This window comes from Dama dama, chromosome 25 (assembly GCF_033118175.1).
Source record: "Dama dama isolate Ldn47 chromosome 25, ASM3311817v1, whole genome shotgun sequence".
In the NCBI taxonomy this organism is placed as follows: domain Eukaryota; kingdom Metazoa; phylum Chordata; class Mammalia; order Artiodactyla; family Cervidae; genus Dama; species Dama dama.
In genome coordinates this window covers 18,091,675-18,113,585 of record NC_083705.1, presented here as the reverse complement: position 1 = coordinate 18,113,585, position 21,911 = coordinate 18,091,675, and positions in this window count along the sequence as shown.

Here is a 21,911-nt window from a genome sequence, read left to right as displayed (position 1 = left end):
GGCTGCAGTGACCACCTGCAGTGATTTGGGAGCCCAAAAAAATAAAGTCTGTTGCTGTTTCCATTGTTTCCTCATCTATTTGCCTTGAAGTGATGGGACCAGATGCCATGATCTTGGTTTTCTGAATGTTGAGTTTTAAGCCAACTTTTCCACTCTCCTCTTTCATTTTCAAGAGGCTCTTTAGTTCTTCTTTGCTTTCTGCCATAAGGGTGGTGTCATCTGAGGTTATTGATAATTCTCCTGGCAATCTTAATTCTAGCCTGTGCTTCATCCAGCCTGGCATTTTGCATGATGTATTCTGCATATAAGTTAAATAAGCAGGGTGACAATATACAGTCTTGACGTTACCCCTTTCCCAATTTGGAACCAGTCTGTTGTTCCATGTCGGGTTCTAACTGTTGCTTCTTGACCTGCATACAGCTTTCTTAGGAGGTAGGTCAGGTGGTCTGGTATTCCCATCTCTTTAAGAATTTTCCACAGTTTGTTGTGATCCACACAGTCAAAGGCTTTGGCATAGTCAATAAGGCAGAAGTAGATGTTTTTCTGCAACTCTCTTGCTTGTTTGATGATTTAGCAGATGTTGGCAATTTGATCTCTGGTTCCTCTGCCTTTTCTAAATCCAACTTGAACATCTGTAAATTCATGGTTCATGTACTGTTGGAGCCTAGCTTGGAGAATTTTGAGCATTACTTCGCTAACGTGTGAGATGGGTGCAATTGTGTGATAGTTTGAACATTCTTTGGCATTGCCTTTCTTTGGGATTGAAATGAAAAACTGACCTTTTCCAGTCCCATGGCCACTGCTGAGTTTTCCAAATTTGCTGGCATATTGAGTACAGCACTTTCACAGCATCATCTTTTAGGATTTTAAATAGCTCAGCTGGAATTCCATCACTACCACTATCTTTGTTTGTAGTGATGCTTCCTAAGGCCCACTTGGTTTTGCATTCCAGGATGTCTGGCTCTAGGTGAGTGATCACACCATTGTGATTATCTGAGTCATGAAGATCTTTTGTGTATAGTTCTTCTATGTATTCTTGCCATCTCTTCTTAATATCTTCTGCTTCTGTTAGGTCCATACGATTTCTGTTCTTTATTGTGCCCATCTTTGCATGAAATATTTCCTTGGTATCTCTAATTTTCTTGAAGAGATCTCTAGTCTTTCCTATTCTATTGTTTTCCTCTATTTCTTTGCATTGATCACTGAGGAAGGCTTTCTCATCTCTCCTTGCTATTCTTTGCAACTCTGCTTTCAAATGGGAATATCTTTCCTTTTCTCCTTTGCCTTTAGCTTCTCTTCTTTTCTCAACTGTTTGTAAGCCCTCCTCAGAGAGCCATTTTGTCTTTTTACATTTCTTTTTCTTGGGAATGGTCTTGATCACTACCTCCTATACAATGTCACGAATCCATAGTTCTTTAGGCACTCTGTCTATCAGATCTAATCCCTTGAATCTATTTGTCACTTCCACTGTATAATTGTAAGAGATTTGATTTAGGTCATACCTGAATGGTATAGTGGTTTTTCCCACTTTCTTCAATTTCAGTCTGAATTTGACAATAAGGAGTTCATGATCTGAGCCACAGTCAGCTCCCAGTCTTGTTTTTTTGGACTCTATGGAGCTTCTCCATCTTTGGCTGCAAAGAATATAATAAGTCTGATTTCAGTATTGACCTTCTGGTGATGTCTTTGTGTAGAGTCTTCTCTTGTGTTGTTGGAAGAGGGTATTTGCTATCACCAGTGCATTCTCTCGGCAAAACTCTGTTAGCCTTTGCCCTCCTTCATTCTGTACTCCAAGGTCAAATTTGCCTGTTACTCCAGGTATCTCTTGACTTCCTACTTTTGCATTTCAGTCCTCTATAATGAAAAGGATATCTTTTTTTGGGTGTTAGTTCTAGAAAGTGTTGTAGGTCTTCATAGAACCATTCAACTTTAACTTCTTCAGTGTTACTGGTTGGGGCATAGACTTGGATTACTGTAGTGCTGAATGATTTGCCTTCGAAATGAATAGAGATCATTCTGTCATTTTTAAGATTGCATCCAAGTACTATATTTCAGACTCTTTTGTTGACTGTGAGGGCTACTCCATTTCTTCTAAGGGATTCTTACCCACAGTAGTAGATATAATGGTCATCTGAATTAAATTCACCCATTCCAGTCCATTTTAGTTCACTGATTCCTAAAAGGTTGACATTCACTCTTGCCATCTCCTGTTTGACCACTTCTAACTTACCTTGATTCATGAACCTAACATTCCAGGTACCTATGCAATATTGCTCTTTACAGCAACAGACTTTACTTCCATCACCAGTCATATCCACAACTGGGAACTGTTTTTGCTTTGGCTCCATCCCTTCATTCTTTCTGGAGTTATTTCTCCACTCATCTCCAGTAGCATATTGGGCACCTACTGACCTGGAGAGTTCATCTTTCAGTGTTCTATCTTTTTGCCTTTTCATACTATTCATGAGGTTCTAAAGGCAAGAATATAAAAATTAAAAAATTAAAAAAAAATAAGGGCAAGAATACTGAAGTGGTTTGTCATTCCCTTCTCCAGTGGACCACATTTTGTCAGAACTCTCCACCATGACCTGTCCATCTTGGGTGGCCCTACACAACATGGCTCATGGTTTCATTGAATTAGACAGGGCTGTGGTCCATGTGATCAGTTTGATCGTTTTATGTGATTGTGGTTTTCATTCTGTCTGCCCTCTGATGGATAAGGATAAGAGGCTTATGGAAGCTTCCTGATGGGACTGACTGAGGGGGAAACTGGGTCTAGTTCTGATGGTGGGCGGGGCCATGCTCAGTAAATCTTTAATCCAATTTTCTGTTGATGGATGGGGCTGTGTTCCCTCCCTGTTGTTTGACCTGAAGCCAAACTATGTGGAGGTAATGAAGATAATACATCATGAGAAATGTTGGGCTAGATGAAGCACAAGCTAGAATTAAGATTGCCAGGAGAATTATCAATAACCTCAGATGACACCACCCTTATGGCAGAAAGCAAAGAAGAACTAAAGAACCTCTTGAAAATGAAAGAGGAGAGTGGAAAAGTTGGCTTAAAACTCAACATTCAGAAAACCAAGATCATGGCATCTGGTCCCATCACTTCAAGGCAAATAGATGAGGAAACAATGGAAACAGCAACAGACTTTATTTTTTTGGGCTCCCAAATCACTGCAGGTGGTCACTGCAGCCATGAAATTGAAAGATGCTTGCTCCTTGGAAGAAAAGCTATGACCAACCTAGATAGCATATTAAAAAGCAGAGACATTACTTTGCCAACAAAGGTCCGTCTAGTCAAAGCTATGGTTTTTCCAGTAGTCATGTATGGTTGTGAGAGCTGGACTATAAAGAAAGCTGAGCACCGAAGAATTGGTGCTTTTGAAATGAGGTGTTGGAGAAGACTCTTGAGAGTCCCTTGGAGTGCCAGGAGACCAAACCAGTCCAAGCTAAAGGAAATCAGTCCTGAATATTCTTTGGAAGGACTGATACTGAAGCTGAAGCTCCAATACTTTGGTCACCTGATGGGAAGAGCTGACTCATTGGAAAAGACCCTGATGATGGGAAAGATTGATGGTGGGAGGAGAGGGGGACGACAGGATGAGATGGTCGGATGGCATCACTGATTCAATGGACACGAGTTTGAGTAAACTCCAGGAGTTGGTGATGGACAGGGAGGCCTGGCGTGCTGCAGTCAATGGGGTAACAAAGAGTCGGACACGACTGAATGACTGAGCTGAACTGAAGATAATGGTGACCTCCTTCTAAAGGTCCCGTGCACGCTCTGGCGCACTCAGTGTCCCCGACCCTGCAGCAGGCCACTGCTGACCCACACCTCCGCTGGAGACTCCTGTACACCCGCGGGCAAATCTGGGTCAGTCTCTTGTGGGGTCACTGCTCCTTTCTCCTGGGTCCTGCTATGCACAGGGTTTTGTTTGTGCCCTACAAGAGTCTGTTTCCCCAGTCCTGTGTAAATTCTGGCGGCTCTATGGTGGGGTTAATAGCGACCTCCTCCAAGAGGGCTTATGCCGTACCCCGGTCTGCTGCACCCAGAGCCTCTCCCCCTGCAGCAGACCACCGCTGATCTGTACCTCCATAGGAGACAGTCAAAGACTCAAAGGCAGGTTTATCTCTGGGTTTTCCATCTTGTTTCATTGATCTATATTTCTGTTTTTATGCCAGTACAACACTCTTTCTTTGAGTCTAGGAGTTACTGGCAGAAATGCCCTCCCTTACTTTACAGGGGGCACCTGGATACCACCCCAGGCCCAAGCTGATGGGAGCAACCCACCCACCAGTGGCAGAGGTGCCTCTAAATCATCCCACAACACATGACATCATCCGTGCCTGGCTGTATTTCAACACAGGTTAATTGGCAACCTTCAGTGTGATATTTCTAAGTGGAACTGCTTCTCTGTGCCTACAGGTCCCCTCCTGTCTCTTGGAATTGGGCAGAACATGCCCTCACAAAGGCACAACAACATCAGCCTCACAATCCACCCTCTCTTCCTTCTTAGAGGACAAGGACCACATGGCAAATAAAACAGATTATCTTAATCCATTTAGAAATAATACAATTCTGCTATAAATAAGATTTCCTTTTCATCCAGATGAGATCATTTGGGTAACATGTTTGAAACCTGAGCAGGTTGTGTGTGTGAGGGTGACATGGGGTTTCCATCAATTCCCAGCTCTTGGCCCAAGATTTGGGCACAGGGTTCTGGAAACTCTAACTTTTCAAGAATTTGCTTGGCATTGATGTCTCTGACTAAAATGGAAAATGGGATAGGCCTCCAGTCTTAATTGCATTTGTACACTTTGATTGGTGAGTCTTGTCAAGCAGCAACAGTGGAGAACAATAGTTGGGGTTGCGGAAATGTGGGATTGAGGTGGTCTAGGAAATCTTGACTCTAGGATGGGTGAGTTCTACTCGGTACTGGATTCCATTTGAAAATTCCCACCTTACCATTTCTCCCAGACCTGAGAATACATCCTTCTGTGCTCTTCTGGTTATTTAATTCTTCACTGAATGCTTACTGAGTTCAGGTATAGGATGGAGGTTGTTTCTGTGCAGGCAACCTATAACATGGGCAAATAGATATCTCCTTTTAAGAGCTGGTAAAGTGGTAACCATGGAGAAGCAGGAAATGCTTGGCAAATCCTGTCTAAATCAAGGGTTCCCTGAAACTTTCTAAATGAAAGGAGCTTAGGGGTACAGATATAGTTCCAAGTGGGACAGCTGGGGAGCCGTTCTGAAGCAGAGCTTGCATAATAATTTAAACTGTCACTTTTTGGAAACTTTGTAGTGTGCATGATTCATTTAATTCTCAAAACAGTTCTGTGGCAGATATTCTGTTATTAATATCACTGTTTTGATTTCCATTTGGGACACTGTAATTTGCCCAAGGTCTTGGATAAGTGGTGATGTAGTCACCACTTACATTACTATAGGCTTACTCCAGAGTCTGTGAGCCTGGCCACTATACCACCAACCTTTCAGTGGCTGGCATTTGTCCATCACTCAGATGATACACTTGTTTGGTGTGGCTGTTGGGGACTGTGGGCATCAGAGTGTTTTTCTACCCAGGCCACTTATATGAAGGCTTTGAGATGAAGATACTTACCCTGGAAAGTTTTGTCTGTAGCTGAAAACAGGATGACTCCAAAGCAATTGTGCTGGTAAACTGAGAATTTTCTGGAGCTACTGGTGATGAAAACAGGGAGAAGTGCTACACAACTAAATCCTACCACCTAGAAATGAGTTGCTAGCATGGGTACTATCCACCAAAGACGTAGAAGCTAACTGGCAGAGAAACTGGCAGTAAAGGAAAGCATGAGAATGAGTTCACAGTAAGACACACAAAGTATTTTGAGGATACCATGCAGGTACCTTGTTCAGGGGCAATCAAAAAGCCAATTAAGGGATTTCCCTGGTGGTCCAGTGGATAAGACTTCGTAATCCCAATGCAGGGGACCTGGGTTCAATCCCTGGTCAGGAAACTAAGATCCCACATATGGCAAGTAAGCCTGAGAGCTGTAATTACTGAGCCCATGAGCTCCAGAGCCTGCACGCCACAATGAGACAAGCCTGCACACTGCATGCAACAAAGACCCAGCACAGACAAAATAAATAATTTTTTAAGGCTGATTAAAGTTGCCTCTCTCATTGCTTCAATAATTTTAGCAGAACGAAGAGAATATTTGTGACTAGTGCTGGAGAGAAATTATCTATATCTAAAAATATAATCAGCTAAACAGCTTTTGTGATCAGGATAGCTAGTGGACCTGGAACAGCAGATAAGCTGTTACATGAAGTTACATGAAGTTTGGAGATTCATGGATTTAATTCTATACAAGTTCAGAGAGAGAGACGCCCCTCTGGATCAATCAGTCATTGAAAAGAGTTGATTGGCGAGAAAAATACTTAATCATACCCCTGCCCTGATATTTTAATTATTAAAGTGGTACATGCTAAAAAGGGCTTCCCTGATGGCTCAGTGGTAAAGAATCTGCCTGCCAGTTCAGGAGATTTGGGTTTGATCCCTGGGTCAGGAAGATCCCCTGGAGAAGGAAATGGTAACCCACTCCAGTATTCTTGCCTGGAAAATCGCATGGACAGAAGAGCCTGGCAGGCTACAGACCATGGGGTCGCAAAAGAGTCAGACATGACTTACTGACTGGAAAGCAACAACATGCTAAAAACAGTTGCAAAAAAGAAATTTCTCATTTATTCTACAAATATTTTTTTAAAAGTATCTGCTATTTGCCAGGGAAGGTTTGGGCACTTGGGATACAGCAGTGAGCAAAGAAGACAAAGCTGGCTGCCCTTGAGGAGCTCACGTTCCAGCAGGGGAGACAGATAGTGCGTGGAATGATGAAGTAAAGGGTATAACTATTGTGTTAGAAGTTGTTAAGTGCTACAGAAAAAATCAGCACAGGAAAGGGAGGAGAGTTGGGGCAGGGCAAAGGGCAGAGTTCTCATCAGCAAGGATGGTTGAAAAGGTGACCACTGAGCAGAGATTGAAAGGAGACATTGGTGAGACTTTGCTTCAGGCAGAGGCAACGGCCAGTGCAAAAGTCCCCAGTGCCTAGAAAGGAGTGAGTAAGGAAGAGAGGAGAAAATGGTGAGACTTGAGCTGTGGTGAGGACCAGGTCATGAGTGAATGAGAGGCCATTGGAGGATTTTGATCGGAGGTGCAAGATAACCTGACTCTATTTTAAAAGGTTTCCTTCAGCAGCTGTGTAAGGAATAGACTGTGGGGGTCAAGGGTAAAAGCACGGAGACCACGTGGGAGGCTCATATGATAATTCAGGTGAGAAAGGATGGTGGTTTGGACCGCCTCTACTGGTTGCAGTAGAGATAGGGAGAATTGCTGGGATTCTGTCTGTCCTTGGAGTAAGAGTCAACATGATTTCTGATGGGCCATTTGTGGGAATATATAAGAAAAAGAAGCATCAGAGGTGACTCCAGGTTTCTGACTTGAGCAATCAGAAGAATGGATCAGGCTTCAACTGTGATGAGGAAGATTATATCTGGAGCAGAGTTTTGAGAACATCGGTAGTTCAATTTGGGACACAATAAGTGTAAGACATTCAAATGAAGATGTGAAATACACAACTGGAAATATGGATCTGAGTTCAGGAGTGAGGCTGGGCTGTGTTACTGGTTACAATACTGAATCTTTTTATCTAATAACAACATTTGTCTCTCCATGTATTGAATATTTCTTTTATATGCTTGCCTTGATTTTTATTGTATATATAGAACAACCTGGTTATTAAAGACTGCTTCCACACCAATGCCTGTTGGTGGGCATGTGTGCAATGGAGCATAAATAGTCTCATATTCTGGGCCTAAGTCTGTGTAGTTCATCTGTGTAGTTTTCCTCCAAACATCTTTCTTCTTTTTCACCACTTCTCTTATCTTGCTCCTGCCAAGTCTCTTAACTATCTGAAGGAACCATTAAGCACTTGCTGTGATTCAGTGTAGATTTTTGCCTGAGGTCATTTCTATTTCTGGGAAATGTAAACAGGAGAGGTACTATTGAAAGTTTGGGACCAGGCCATTTTTAAGGATTTTGATTCTGAGTGGCCAAGAAAACAACACACGCCCACAACTTTCAAGAAAGGCTTTGGCAGAAGCTGAACATGGACCAACTTCTTTTCTAGCTTTGGCAGCACTGCTGATATTACAATGGTTTCCCCATCTTGTGTCAGCACTGATGTGGTTGTTTTTGTGCAGGCATCTTGACCCAGAGCTGTTGTGATGCCCACTAAAAGCAGATGGAAAAAGGACAGAGCAATTCCACTGCTGTGAATTCATTCTGCAGATACACTCGCACAGATGCCAGATGAATTTTGTCCAGGCTTATTCACTGCAGCACCATTTGTAATAACAAAAGATTGGAAGCAATACAAATGTTCATCAACAGAGCACCATTTAATCATAGTATATCCAGACAACAAAACACAACCATAATTAAGAGTGAGCAGCAGAATGTATGCTACATTTTGTTTAAAAATGTTGAGACTTGCATAGTATTTATTCATGGCATATGCATAAAGAAGCTCTCAGAATTCACAACCAAACGATAGTAGTTGCTGGGTTGATAGAAAACAAGAGAAAAGAAGTCAGGAGCGGTGAAAAGACTTTTCACTGTGGATGTTTAAAGTTTTTTAAAAAATATTTGAAGCATCAAATGCATTGCTTATATAAGTTAAAGAAACTTCCATGTAGTACACACAGCAGAGGACTTCCCTGGCAGTACAGTGGGTAAGAGTCCACCTGCCAAGGCAGGAGACTCAGGTTCGATCCCTCGCCCCTGAAGATCCCATAACCATGTAGCAACTAAACTGTGTGCCACATTGATTGAACCTGTGCTCTAGAGCCCAGGAGCCGCAACTCCTGAGCCCATGTGCTGCAACTACTGAAGCCCATGTGCTCTAGAGTCCCTGCTCCAAAACAAGAGAAGCCAGTGCAATGAGAAGCCTGTGCACCACAACTAGAGAGGAGCAAGCATCTGCTCATCACAGCTAGAGAAAAGTCCACTCAGAAACGAAGACCCAGAATGGCCAAAAATAAATAAATAAAATGAAAAAAAAAAAAGGAAATGTCCATGTAATATATAAAACAGATAACGTCACCCCGTCTCAGACCCCCTACCTCAAGCCTAATGCTACTCTAATCTGAATAGCTTCTCTGAACCTTGTTCTTTACTGGAGGAAAATTTTCTTTGTATGCTTTTTTGTTCATTACATGACACAGTTGTTAGGAATATCTAGTTCAAAATGCTCTTTCTCCTACTGGCTCAACAGATATGAAAAATGAAACTAAATTGCTCCCCAGAAAGCTTTGAGAGTTTGGTGCAAGATTTTATCTGTTCACATTTATTAGCTCAAACAACAAGCAGACCTTCTACTGTGCCTGCCCACATTTTGTGTTTGGATAGGTCACAATGATCACCAGCGAGGAGGATTGATGGGAGAGACCCCAGCTTGGTGGCAGGTCACTGGGCTAAGTGGTTGCTGCGGATGGAATTCTGGACTGGGGGCAGGCAAGGAAGGGGAGTGGAGTGAAGGCCGTCTGGATCCCTCCCTCTGAGACAGGACAGCCTGCCCTGCTATTGCTGGCAGGCTCGGAGAGGAACTCTTCACCTGACCTTGCATGATCACTGCTCTCTGTTGTCTGAAACCGACTTCACCTTCAAAGATGTCAGAAGCAGATGAAGAACCATGCTCAGGCAAAATAGCAGGAGGATCTTCTGTTTTTTCCACAGGGCATAATGCTGACTACAAAGTCTCATTGTAAAGTGACTTATTGACCAAATCTGTTTTGTTGTGCTGTAGCCTTTCAGCTCGAAGGTATGTGAAGGTAATAAAAATGAGAAGCCCTTGATATTCTGTTAAACAGTTTGAGCTGATAAATACTAGGGTCGGGGGAATGGAAGGAGTTGCTGAGGACACAGGCAGTTGTTTTGTTTTGGGGAGGATAGGTCTTTTCAAGATATCTGACAGTTATTAATACAAAACGTCTTGGAAATCTCAGAAGTAAAACAATGATATAATTCTAGCTTCTTGCTACACCAGAAAGAATCTGGGATGGATGAAGTTGTCTCACATAAAGAGAAATTAGGTATCATTGTATTCTAATTTTGGGGTACCTGACTATCTCAAAACTGATGTCTGATATCCCACCATCAGCAAGTGATGCCTGATCATCCCACTCTTTGGGGGTGATATTGCTCCTAATTAAAATACAGTCACAGTTAACACATAAGCCTGTTTTCAGTTATCAACATTTGGTCAAAGCTTAGTTTCCTAGGACCCAGTTGAGTGGTATAATACAGAACGATGAGACCCGGCCCACAGACAGTGATGGAGAGAGCGGGCCCTAGTCAGTGGCTGGGGTGCAGGTTAGGTGCAAGGGTGAATGGGCTGGTCAGGGGCTTCTGAACCTTGGGTTGGGCGCTGAGCATTGAGCTGGAAGCAGAACAGAGTCACAGTACACAGAACAGGAAAGTGTGGGGGGGAGAGTTGCTGGAAAGAGGTGGGATAGGAGCTGAGGCCAATCTTACCTGCTTCGCAGCATTGTCAGGGACTGAACCTTCTCCGTAGTTGGCATAGGGAAATCTGCATCAAAAGAGGAAGGCAGGGAATCCCCTTGTGGTCCAGTGGTTAAGACTTGGTGCTTTCACTGCTGAGGGCCTGGGTTTGAATCCCTGGTCGGGGAACTTAGATCCCACCAAACATGTGGCGCAGTCAAAAAAAATAAGGAGGTGAGGTGGGGAAGGCAAAAGCTTCATACACACATTCACGTCGCTGCCTCTGTTGTTGATTCTTCATCGAGGTTTCCTGCAGAGACCTTCTTTACTTGGCTGACTGGTATTGTCATTAGAGATCTTTGGATATTGAAGTAATTAAAAACTGCAAGTCAGGACAATGCACTTAGTATTCTTGAGGCACAGTGCAATCTTCAAGATGCTCACTTGTTTGAGAAATCACGTGGGTGACTCTGTCACATCTTGGTGCCTCTCAGCAGCTCTGAACTAAGCATTAGGCTTGTAGATGTCATTGAGGTATGGAAAACTCAGCCAGTTATTTTCTACAACTTGATATTACAGTGTTATTCCATGTGTATAAACGCCATGTGTTCACGTTTGGAGGAAGAATGATCTTTTCTTTTTAACAAAGGGCTCTCTCATGGCAGCGGTGACAAAGTGGCAAGCAATCAGTAGATGCTGTTTGAGGGAAGTGACCTTGGATTTTATTTTGAAATTGTCATTTTCATTTTTACATCAAGGTTAGAAAACAGTGCACAACTTTTGGTTAGTTCCACAATAGCATTTAAATATGCCATTCTGCTGTGCATAATTGTATGATACCCAGAAAACAAATCCATCTGTCTACCTCCCTCTCTCCATCCATTCAACGCATTCTCAGTGAGCGGATTACGTTGCGTACCATGCTGGGCATTTGGGATGCAATGTTGGGCAAGCACAGACCAGTCCCAGCCTTCCACAGGCTTCCATTCAGTGGGGGAGACAGATGTTAGGCAAATAAACACAAAAATACATGTATGGTTTTTTAGAAAATGAATATATGGTTTCAAATTATAGTAAGTGCTATGAAAAATAGGAACATAGTTGTATGAAAGCATATAATAAGGAAAGAGATGTTGAAACTGAGATCTGAAGAATGGCTAGGAATTAACCAGGTGAAAATTGCTGGGGGTGTGAAGTGGGAAGGGAGGGTGCAAAGAACATTCCAGATGAAAAGGAATTTGAGAAACTTGAAGACCTGTGTTCCAGAGAGCAGGTCTTTGTGACTTTGGCTATGCCTCTGAATTTGATTGTGTTTTAGGGTTTTTATTTGAAAAATGAAGGTCCTGATACTGGCTCCCTATCATGATAAATAGCAACTGTCAGTGAAGAAACCGAGCAAACATTTGAGTTCTAAAATGAAAGGTGCCGTAATGGCACAAACCCTGCCAAAAGCTACATCCAAAGGGGAAAAAAATTACTAACTTGGCATTCTCCTCTGCTTTAGGCATGCAAGTAGGTAAGGAAGTCCTCTAATTATGTTTCGCGTTGTGATGAAATCACCATTGAATTTTTCTGCAGTCCAGAACTCAATTCCTCTGAAGTCGAATTGTGAACTTCATCTGCTGGTCTCCTGTCTGACTGGACGGGATGAGTCACTGCCAGGCCCACACTGGTGAAGCCCATTGTATTTTAGCATGCAGATGAGGGTTTCGCTCTTTAAAAGATAATTGCTCATGAAACCAAAACAATTCATCCCTATTACCTTGTTTAATAAGAAGCAGCTTTTTTTCTAGGCTGAGGTTTATCTGAATGGACGTTTCTAGCCAGACATGCAATGTGTGTTGGGCTAATTGGATTTTGCCAGGAAACCGTTTGGAAGGCAGGTCAGAGGCCAGGCTGTGTGAATGAATCCAGGAGGTGGCTGGGGTTCTTCTCCTGTGAACCGAGGATCCTCGCACACAGCTGAGGGCCAGAGGGAGCCTGGGACCAGGTGAGGAAGTTGCGAAAATCAGCCCTCCACTTCTTCGTAGTGGTGTAGAAACAGATATGCGTGTCACCATGAAGGAGCCTGTGGAGTGGGAAAAACGGCTGAATGCCATTGGGAGAGCCTCACCTCTCTGTCTGTGATGGGGTCAGCTGGGCCCATGGTCCTGAGTGATGTCAGTCTCACTCTGCTTCTGCAGAGGGAGTGACCCAGTGGGACAGCCAGCTCCCTTAGCTGGGAACAGTTACTCCTCATCTGGGTTGAATTACCCTCCTGAAATGCAGCTCTGAGCCTGCCCTCCCTGCCCACTGGAGGGACAGATCCACCGCCCATGAGCGCGTGCCCATCTCTGGAACAGAGATGCGGGCCACAGCGACTTCAACCTCTGGCATCTCAGCCTCCCAGCCAGTGAACTCCGGGAGCTATTGGCCAAATGACTCAAAGGACAGGAAACAGTCTAATCACAGATGTGAAGGGAGATAAAACTGTGTGGCTCTTTTGAACCCAGAAGTAGCCCATTCATCCAGGGAAATAGCACAAGGAATTGGGATGGCCAAAAAGTGCATTTGGGTTTTTCACAGGCTGCTACGGAAAAATCGGAACACATTTTGGCCAACCCAAATACATTTTTGTTTATTTTTCCCAACGATATTTTTCCTTCCAGTTTCTATCAGATAATAGTACAGTTGAGTAGAAAGATTTGGTACTTTAAAAATATTTTTCCTTGATGGCTAGATTGAGAAAAGAGAAGGCACCCTTCTGTGGGTTGCTTGTGGCTCAGGCTGATTTTGGAGTGGTCTGGATGTTGGATTAGGTTTATGCTAAACTGAGTCCAGAGGCTGTATCAGTAGTCATCACTCAGCAGGAGCTCACCATCACAAATTTGTGGCCATCTCCTCCGACTTATAGAACTGGGAGAACTGGTTTCTAGCTTGTACTTAGGGTTCTACCATGTAAGAACATCTCAAGCAGGAAATCTTTCCTTCCATCCATTTTTTTCTATTTATGGAATGGCTAGGAGTGTGAGCTCTGGAGTCAGACAGATGGGGGTTCACCCTGACCTGCTGTGTGGACTCAGACAAATTACTGCTTTAACTCTGTTTCCTCATCTGTAAAATGGGGGTAGTTACTTTGTTTTGAGAATTAAACAATATACAATAAATGTACTTTTTCTTGTGCCTGGCTGGGTAAGCCAGGCCTGCTGCCATAGTCCATGCCGTTGGTTGAGTTGGGTCATTCTCTCTCTCTCACAAGATTTAAAGTCAGGGAGGAAGGATCAGAAAAAAGGAGGTCCAGGACTCCTCCAGTGGTCCAATGGTTAAGAATCCGACTGCCCATACAGGGGACACGGGTTTGCTCCCCGGTCTGGGAAGATTGCACACGCCGTGGAGCAACTAAGCTCACGTGCCCTAGAGCCTGTACTGCCCAACAGGAGAAGCCACCACAATGAGAAGCCCAAGCACCTCAACTAGGCCCCTACTTGCCACAACCAGAGAGAGCCCTCACGCAGCAATGGAGATTCAGCACAGCCAAAAATCAATTAAAAAATAAAAGTCCATTTCATCTTCCAGCCTACGATATGTCCTCTAGGCTGCTCTGACCAAGTTTTGTGCTGGGATATTTATTACAGCTTCCCTGGTCATCTACAGCTGAGTATTCTATTTCCATGTGTCTACTGGTGTTTGTGTGAGCAACTCATCTGTCAAGTTCTGAGATGGGAGGAGGGGGAGTGGCATCTGAGTTCTGACCACACACTTAAGAACTGTTCTACTCAAAACTCAATTTGGCGTCTGATAATCAGGCATGCTTTTTTTTCCCACCCTGTAGTTTTCACAGTTTGGCAACTGTGGCTGAGAAAAAGCTATGTGTGCATCAAGTCCATTTTCATGTGCCTCCTCTGGGTACATAGGAAATTATATTTTCCAACCCCTTGAAGTTTGGAGTGGGCCTCGCAACTAGTTGAGGTCGATGAAATGTGACATGTCGCTTCCTGGCTGAGGCAGGGAAAAACTCCTTTATGATATTCTAGCTTCCCTTCCTCTACTGTCGTGAGTGTGGAGGGCTCATGTTCCAGATGATGCAGCTACAAAATGGTAGGGAGTCTATCCTCCTGGAGGGCTTCTTGGGTGACTCAGTGGTAAAGAATCTGCCTGTAACACAGGAGACGTGGGTTCGATCCCCGGGTTGGGAAGATTCCCTGGAGGAGGAAATGGCAACCCACTTATAGTATTCTTGCCTGGGAAACCCCATGGACAGAGGAGCCTCAGGGGCTACAGTCCATGGGGGTCACAAAGAGTCCACACAACTGAGTGACTGAGCACTCACTCACTATCCACCTGGAACCCCAAGTCATGCCTTTGAGGGGAGCTGACAGACACCCTCAGAGGACTTTGTGAGTGAGGAATATAGTAAACTTTGATTGGGTTAAGTCAGTGAGAGTTTTGTTACTGCAGCAGAATCTAGCCTCTTCTGGCTGACACAGCAGTCTACTTACTTGCTAACATTACTTCCACCGCTTTCCTGGTCCTGTGACACTAACTCTTTTTCACAACTAGGACTTCTTTAGCTGAAACGTAGAATACCTCATAGCAGTCAGTTCCTGACTGCTCACTGGTGATTACATTTAAGGATTTTCAGAAACTAAGTGGAGAGTGGAAGATATTCTACTGCTAGTCCTTGCTTTAAAACAAAAAAGAAGAAGAAACGAGAATGTATTTCAGGAATATCTGCTTAATTCTGTGTCAATGGCTGAATTTTCCTGACTGGTTGCAACAAATACCTGAAGCCCTCCTGTCAGAGGATTTAGCTTCTATGGAGTCATGGATAATCTCATTAAAGAGATTTTAATGATTGAAACTGCTGCATCAAGCAGTGTAATCTCCCATCCAAGTACTAACCAGGCCCGACCCTGCTTAGCTTCCGAGATCAGACGAGATCGGGCGCGTTCAGGGTGGTATGGCCGTAGACAAGCAGTGTAATCTCTAGAAATCCTTCCTGCCTTCTTTCCTCACTAGTTTAGAAGTCCTACTGCTCTTGAAAAACAAGCTGTTCTCCAGCCCTTCCACTCCCCTTCATTGTAAGGGAAACTTGTGAGAAAGTATTTATAATCACAGAACATGAAAATAGAAAGCTTTTGTAATTTTCTCAGCTTAAAACTGTGTTAGTCTTCTCAGGTTGTCATATCAAGATACCACTGACTGTGTGGCTTAAGCTGTAGAAATATATCTTGTCAAGTTCTGGAGGTTGTAAGTCCAAGATCAAGATGCTATCAGGGTTGGTGTCTGGTGAGGCTTGTAGACATTGCCTTCTTGCTGTGTCCTCACATGGCCTTTTCCCTATGCTCATGTGAAGACAGAGATCTCTGGTGTCTCTCCTTCTTATAAGATCACCAGCCCTATCAGATGAGGCTCCATCCTCAGGACCTCAATTAATTTTTGTAACTTTCTGATGGACCCAATTGTAACCAAGCAAGGGCTCATGTGCCTGCCTCACAGAAAGCTGGACTTTGGCAGTGGGTGTTTACAGCAAAGTAAGAGTTTACTGCCGGCTTCCCTGGTGGCTCACTGGAAAAGAATCTGCCTGCAGTGCAGGAGCCGCAGGAGACTTGGGTTCGATCCCTGGGTCAGGAAGATCCTTGGAAGAGGGCATGGCAACCCATTCCACTGTTCTCACCTGGAGAGTCCCGTGGTCAGAGAAGCCCGGTGGGCTACAGTCTATAGGGTTGCAAAGAGTTGGACACGGCAGCACACACAGGAGCTTACTGTAGGGCACCAAGCAAGGGAGTGGGAGACAAAGCCTCAGACACACTCCAACTAGGTCTCTGAGTTCCAGGTATTTTTAAAGGGGAAAAAGAAAGAAGCTGACATTAGTCATTGTCTTGTGACATTTCTGTGACATTTATTTATTTTTAGTGAAGTGTAGTTGATTTTGTAAGTTATGTTAGCTTTTGGTGTACAGCAAACAGATTCAGTTTTTTATATATATATATATATATATATATGTGTATGTATGTATGTATATTTCATGTTTCTACATTGCATGATATTGAATATAATTTCCTGAGCTATACAGTAGAATCTTATTGTTTATCTGTTCTATGTATGTGAAAGTGAAAGTGAAAGTCGCTTAGTCATGTCCGACTCTTTGTGACCCCGTGGGCTATACACAGTTCATGGAATTCTCCAGGCCGGAATACTGGAGTGGTAGCCCTTCTCTTCTCCAGGGGAATCTTCCCAACCCAGGGATCGAACCCAGGTCTTCTGCATTGCAGGTGGATTCTTTACCAGCTGGGCTACCAGGGAAGCCCAAGAATACTGGAGTGGGTAGCTTATCTCTTCTCAAGCTGATCTTCCCAACTCAGGAATTGAATCAGTGTCTCTTGCATTGCAAGCAGATTCCTTACCAGCTGAGCTACCATATGTATAGGGGTTTGTATTTGCTAATCCCAAACTCCTAATTAATTCCTCCCACCCCTCTCCCCATTGGAGGCCATTGGTTTGTTTTTATGTCTGTGACATGTCTTAGTCATAGTTTTGGGAGTCAGGATGTCTCCAGTTTATGATTTTCTGGCCAGGCCTTGTCCACGGCTTGGAGGGCCTGCTAGCTCATTGTGCTCTGGAGAAATCATCTGAGTTGTATCTTAATGATGACATCTACAACCACAATTTTAATCATCTTGTTACCAAGTCCAATCTTGCTCTGCTTGCCACTCAAGAGGCCAATGAATTCAAAGAGATGAGGTATTGCGGCAAGGAATACAAAAGCCTGAGAAGATAGCAGACTAATATCTCAAAATAACCTTCTTGTTGGGGTCTGGATGCCAGGTTCTTATATGGATCAGAGATGTGGGGGGAGATGAGGAAACAAAGAAAAAAGGCCATTTGATCTTGCAATATCTCCTAGAATGGCAAGCCTCAGGCAGGGGGATGTGGATGTGTTAAGTTCTTCCTTCCTGTCATCTACAGGTGGACAGGGTTCTGAACAAAGGCACTTTAGCTCAACAGTCAGGCAGAGGGGTAGGATTCTCTGAGGCAGGCCATTATGTATGATTATAATAACAAAAGTGGCAAAAAACAAGGTTTAAAGTTAAAGAAACATCTAGCACGGAAGTGTCAAAATTGACTCTTCCTTGTTACAGTCTGACTCTGGTTGATTAGTGTTAAGATTGAGGTCAGAGGGGAAAAGAAAGGGAATAAAGTTTTGGGCTTTATTAAGGAGGACACAGTTTCACAGTCTTCATATAGTCCCACTGAGGCTAGGGCCTCAACATATCAATTTTAGGAGGATAAAATTTAGTCTATAACAGAACTGATTTGAGCAACTGCTCTTCAATTATTAGGTTGCTTGTCTTCTGTTGCTTTAGTGGATATAGATGCTATGTGTAATGTGGGGACACTGAGGAGAACAGGATGGAATGTTGGTGTCTGAAAAGTGAGCCCATTGGGAATGTAGGACCCACCGGTGTGAAGGAGGTATTTCCGCCTCTCCACCTCCCTTCAAAAGGCTTCCAGGATGGCCCATGTGTCCTTCAAGTAAAGAGGGAGATGACAGCCCTGTCTCACCATCCATTGCTCACATTGCAGTCAGATGCAATTCTGAAATGCAGACCTAAGAAAGGTACTCCCCAGCCTGAAATCCTTCAAAGATTTCCCATTGCACTCAGGATAAACATGGGCTTCTCTGGCTCAGATGGTAAAGAATCTGCTTCCAATGCAGGAGACCTTTGTTCAAATCCTGGGTTGAGAAGATTCCCTGGGGAAGGGAATGGCTACCCACTCCAGTATTCTTGCCTGGAGAATTCCATGGACAGGGGCGCCTGGTGGACTGCAGTCCATGGGGTTGCAAAGGGTTGGACACAACTGAGTGACTTTCACTTTCGGGATAAACACAATCTTTAATACCGCCTGCCGACCACAGTGTCTCCTGTACCTAGCATAAGACAAGACACATAGCACATACCCACAAATGCTTGGTGAGCAAACCAGTGATCAAACCGATACCAGTCTTTGGTGTGAGGCTTCCCCCATTGGCTCTGAGGTTAGCAGGCAGCCTGACAATGTTGAGTAAAGGCCCGAATTCCACATGGTCTGAGCCTGAGTACATTTTTTCTTTTTTTTTTTTTGCTAGTCAACTGACAATCTGTGGTCAGATCTGATAGAAGTACCGAGTCTTTGACTCCATTCAGAAATGACCAAAAATCTGTCACAGAATTTGAGACCCATTAAAAAAAGTTTAATGAGGGGAAAACAAAAAAGAAATGTATAGACAGGCAGGATCCACTCATTGCAAGAGGCTGTCAAGCTGTTGCTGATGGGCTCACTGTCGCTAAGATTTACAAGGATAGATAGGGTACTGAGTGCCTACACATGCTGAGTCCTTCTCTGTGCATAAGGTATAATTAACCCAAGCACCGCCACTTGCCTGGTTAAAATACCCAGTTGCAAGCATAGCAATTCAAAGCAAGTAAACAACCTCTAAAAGGATGCAGATGTCACCGAGGTGCTGCCTGTAACTTTCTCCTTGGATTTGTTTCTGAAAAATAGCATTAAAAATGTTATGGCTTTACGATGAAAAGAGAAATCCAAAAGCTGCTGGCCTGAAACATCCTCTTTGAGATTTACGTTGGGAGACAAAGCTTTTCTCTTTTAAAGTCATTTGTCTGATCTGTTTTGTCCTAGTTACTTAAATACCTTTGAAAGTGCTTTCCCATGTAGGAGGAGAGGGGTGGGATTAGGTCTGATTTGGCATTAATGGAAATGATATGTGCATAAGGGAAGGAGAAAAGATCTCTCCATGGGCGGTTGGAGGCTGGCAGCAAATCCTGAAGCCGCCTGTAACCACTGGCTATCAAACACATCCTGTCTTCTTCCTTTGACTGTCAGGTTGTCAGGAGGCCTCTTAAAGATGTTTACAAAATGTTGCTTTTGTACTCTCTTGCTCACATCTGGGGCTTGTGCCCCTGTTATTAGAAGAGCCTCCTTCCTCTCAGGCCACTGATCCCAGGCAGCAGGCACTTGACTTTCTCTCCTGACCCCAGCCCTAGGCTGCCCCAGGGAGCTCTTCTCTCCTTGGTTACCGGTTACTCTCTTTTCTTTTGTTTTTTTGTAAATTCTCAAACTTCCTGTTTATGAATGACTTCTCGGCCCTTTTTAGGTGCCCCTCATTTATTCAGAACTCAAGGAGGTAAGCAGTGTTGGCCCCATCTTGGAGGAACAGGGAGAAGAAGGCCAGGCCACAGAGAGGTCAGATGCAGGATCCAGGTGACGTGGCAGGCAGTAGCAGATCCAGGCCAGGGGCCCAGGGCTAGCCCAGTGCAGTGTTCATCCCAACCATTTACTTGTTTCATTTTCTCCTCTCAGATCACTCTGAAGGTTATAATTCAGGTTTGACTCTCATGTCCTATGAGTTCTTCTCTTCTAAAGCTATGTGAGGGACTTCCCTGTTGGTCCCATGGTTAAGAACTTGCCTTCTTTCCAATGCAGGGCATGAGGGGTCTATCCCTGGTTGGGATCCCACATGCCACGGAGCAACTAAGCCCGCTCACTGCAACTGCTGGGGCCAAGCATCACGTCTAGAGAGAAGTCCTTGCCTGCAACAAAGAGCTCACAAACTGCAACTCAGACCCAAAGCAGCCAAATAAATATGTATTTTAAAAAAGAGAATATGGTCAATAATAGGGCAATAACTCTGGGTTGGTCTTTAAAATTATTTTATTTATTTATTTTTGGTTGCGCTGGGTCTTTGTTGCTGTGCAGGCCTCTCTCCAGTTTTGGTGAGCCGGGACATCTCATGGCAGTGGCTTTGCTCGCTGCAGAGCTCGTGTTCTAGGGCTTATGGGCTTCAGCAGTGGCAGCGCATGGGCTCATGGTCGCGGCTCCCACGCTCTAGAGCACAGACTCAGTAGTTGTGGTGCAGGGGCTTAGTTGCTCCGTGGCATGTGGGATCTTCCAGGACCAGGGATCAAACTCATGTCCCCTGTATTGGCAGGTGGATTCCTTACCACTGAGCCACCAGGGTTGGTTTTTCAAAATAAATAAAGCTTTTTAAGATACAGGACCCATGGATAAATTCCATCAGCTAATGGCATTTATTTGGCTTAAGTTTCTGACATGCATGTTCCTTCCAAATATTGAATAATTTCTTCTTTGTTTTTTTTTTCCCCAATCCAATCCAAGTTTCTTTCCAAGACTAGTTCCAGTGTAACTCCCACTTCTTCCCATGAAGCCTTCTCCAGACACTGTAACCTCCTGGATCTCCTTATTCTTTAGGTCAAGGGCCAATTTAAAATGTCATTGCTCTTTTCTGATTTTGTTGGGGTTTGATATAATCTCTTGTTTCCTTGAGGACAGGGATCATGTCTTCTCTACTTGTGACTAGCCTGTCTAGAATAGTTACAGACAAAGTAGGTGCTCAATGAGTAAGCCTGCATTTTTTTTTGTCCTGGGGATAATTTTTACTTTGAGAGCAGTTTGGATGTAAAAGGGCCAGTTGAAAAATGTATTAAAAACACCAGCAGCCATGGGGCCCATGGACTGGAATAATCTGACTCATCCTGACATCTCTGATGCTCTGTTTATGTATCCCTTACCCACTGGCAAAGATATTAAATCATGGTGAAGGTCTGGGTTTTACCACAGTTTTGTTTTGGTGTTTATTCATTGGAACTTTTAAAATCAGGATTCAGACATAAACTTCATCCATATTTGTTTAAAATACAGATTCTCAGGACTTCCCAGGTGATCCAGTGGTTAAGAATCTGTCTTCCAATGCAGGGGATGCAGGTTCAGTCCCTGGTTGGGGAACTAAAATACCATATGTCACAGGGCAACTAAGCCTGAGCATCACAACTAGAGAGAAGTCCCCATGCCCGCCCCCACTCACACACGCACTGCAACTAGAGAAAGCCCACTCACTACAATGAAGACCCAGTGCAGCCAAAATAAATAAATAAAATTTTAAAATACAGAATTTCAGGTTCCGTCCCAGACCATCTGAGGCTTTAAATGACCTTTCCAGGTAGACTTATAATGCACATTAAAGTTAAAATAAATAAACACTGTTTTATGGGATCTTCTTTGTTGATTAAAAGGATATAATTATGACATGATTTCAAAGCGTATTGCCAGACAGTATTAAATGGAAGATTCAGGAAGTTATCTAGGTGACCCAAATGTTTTCTATTGCAATATGTAACACATCTTATTTGCTAGCCCAGCTCATTTATATGGTCTCATGATTCTTCAGCTCCTAGCACCTTTTGGCTGTATCACAATGATTATGTGTTTGAATCTTTAAGCCAGTATTATCATCCCCAGGGTAAGTGTCACGCTGGAAGGCTTTGGATGTGCTAAAATGGGATTTCAGCCTGGCTGAGAAGCTTCTTG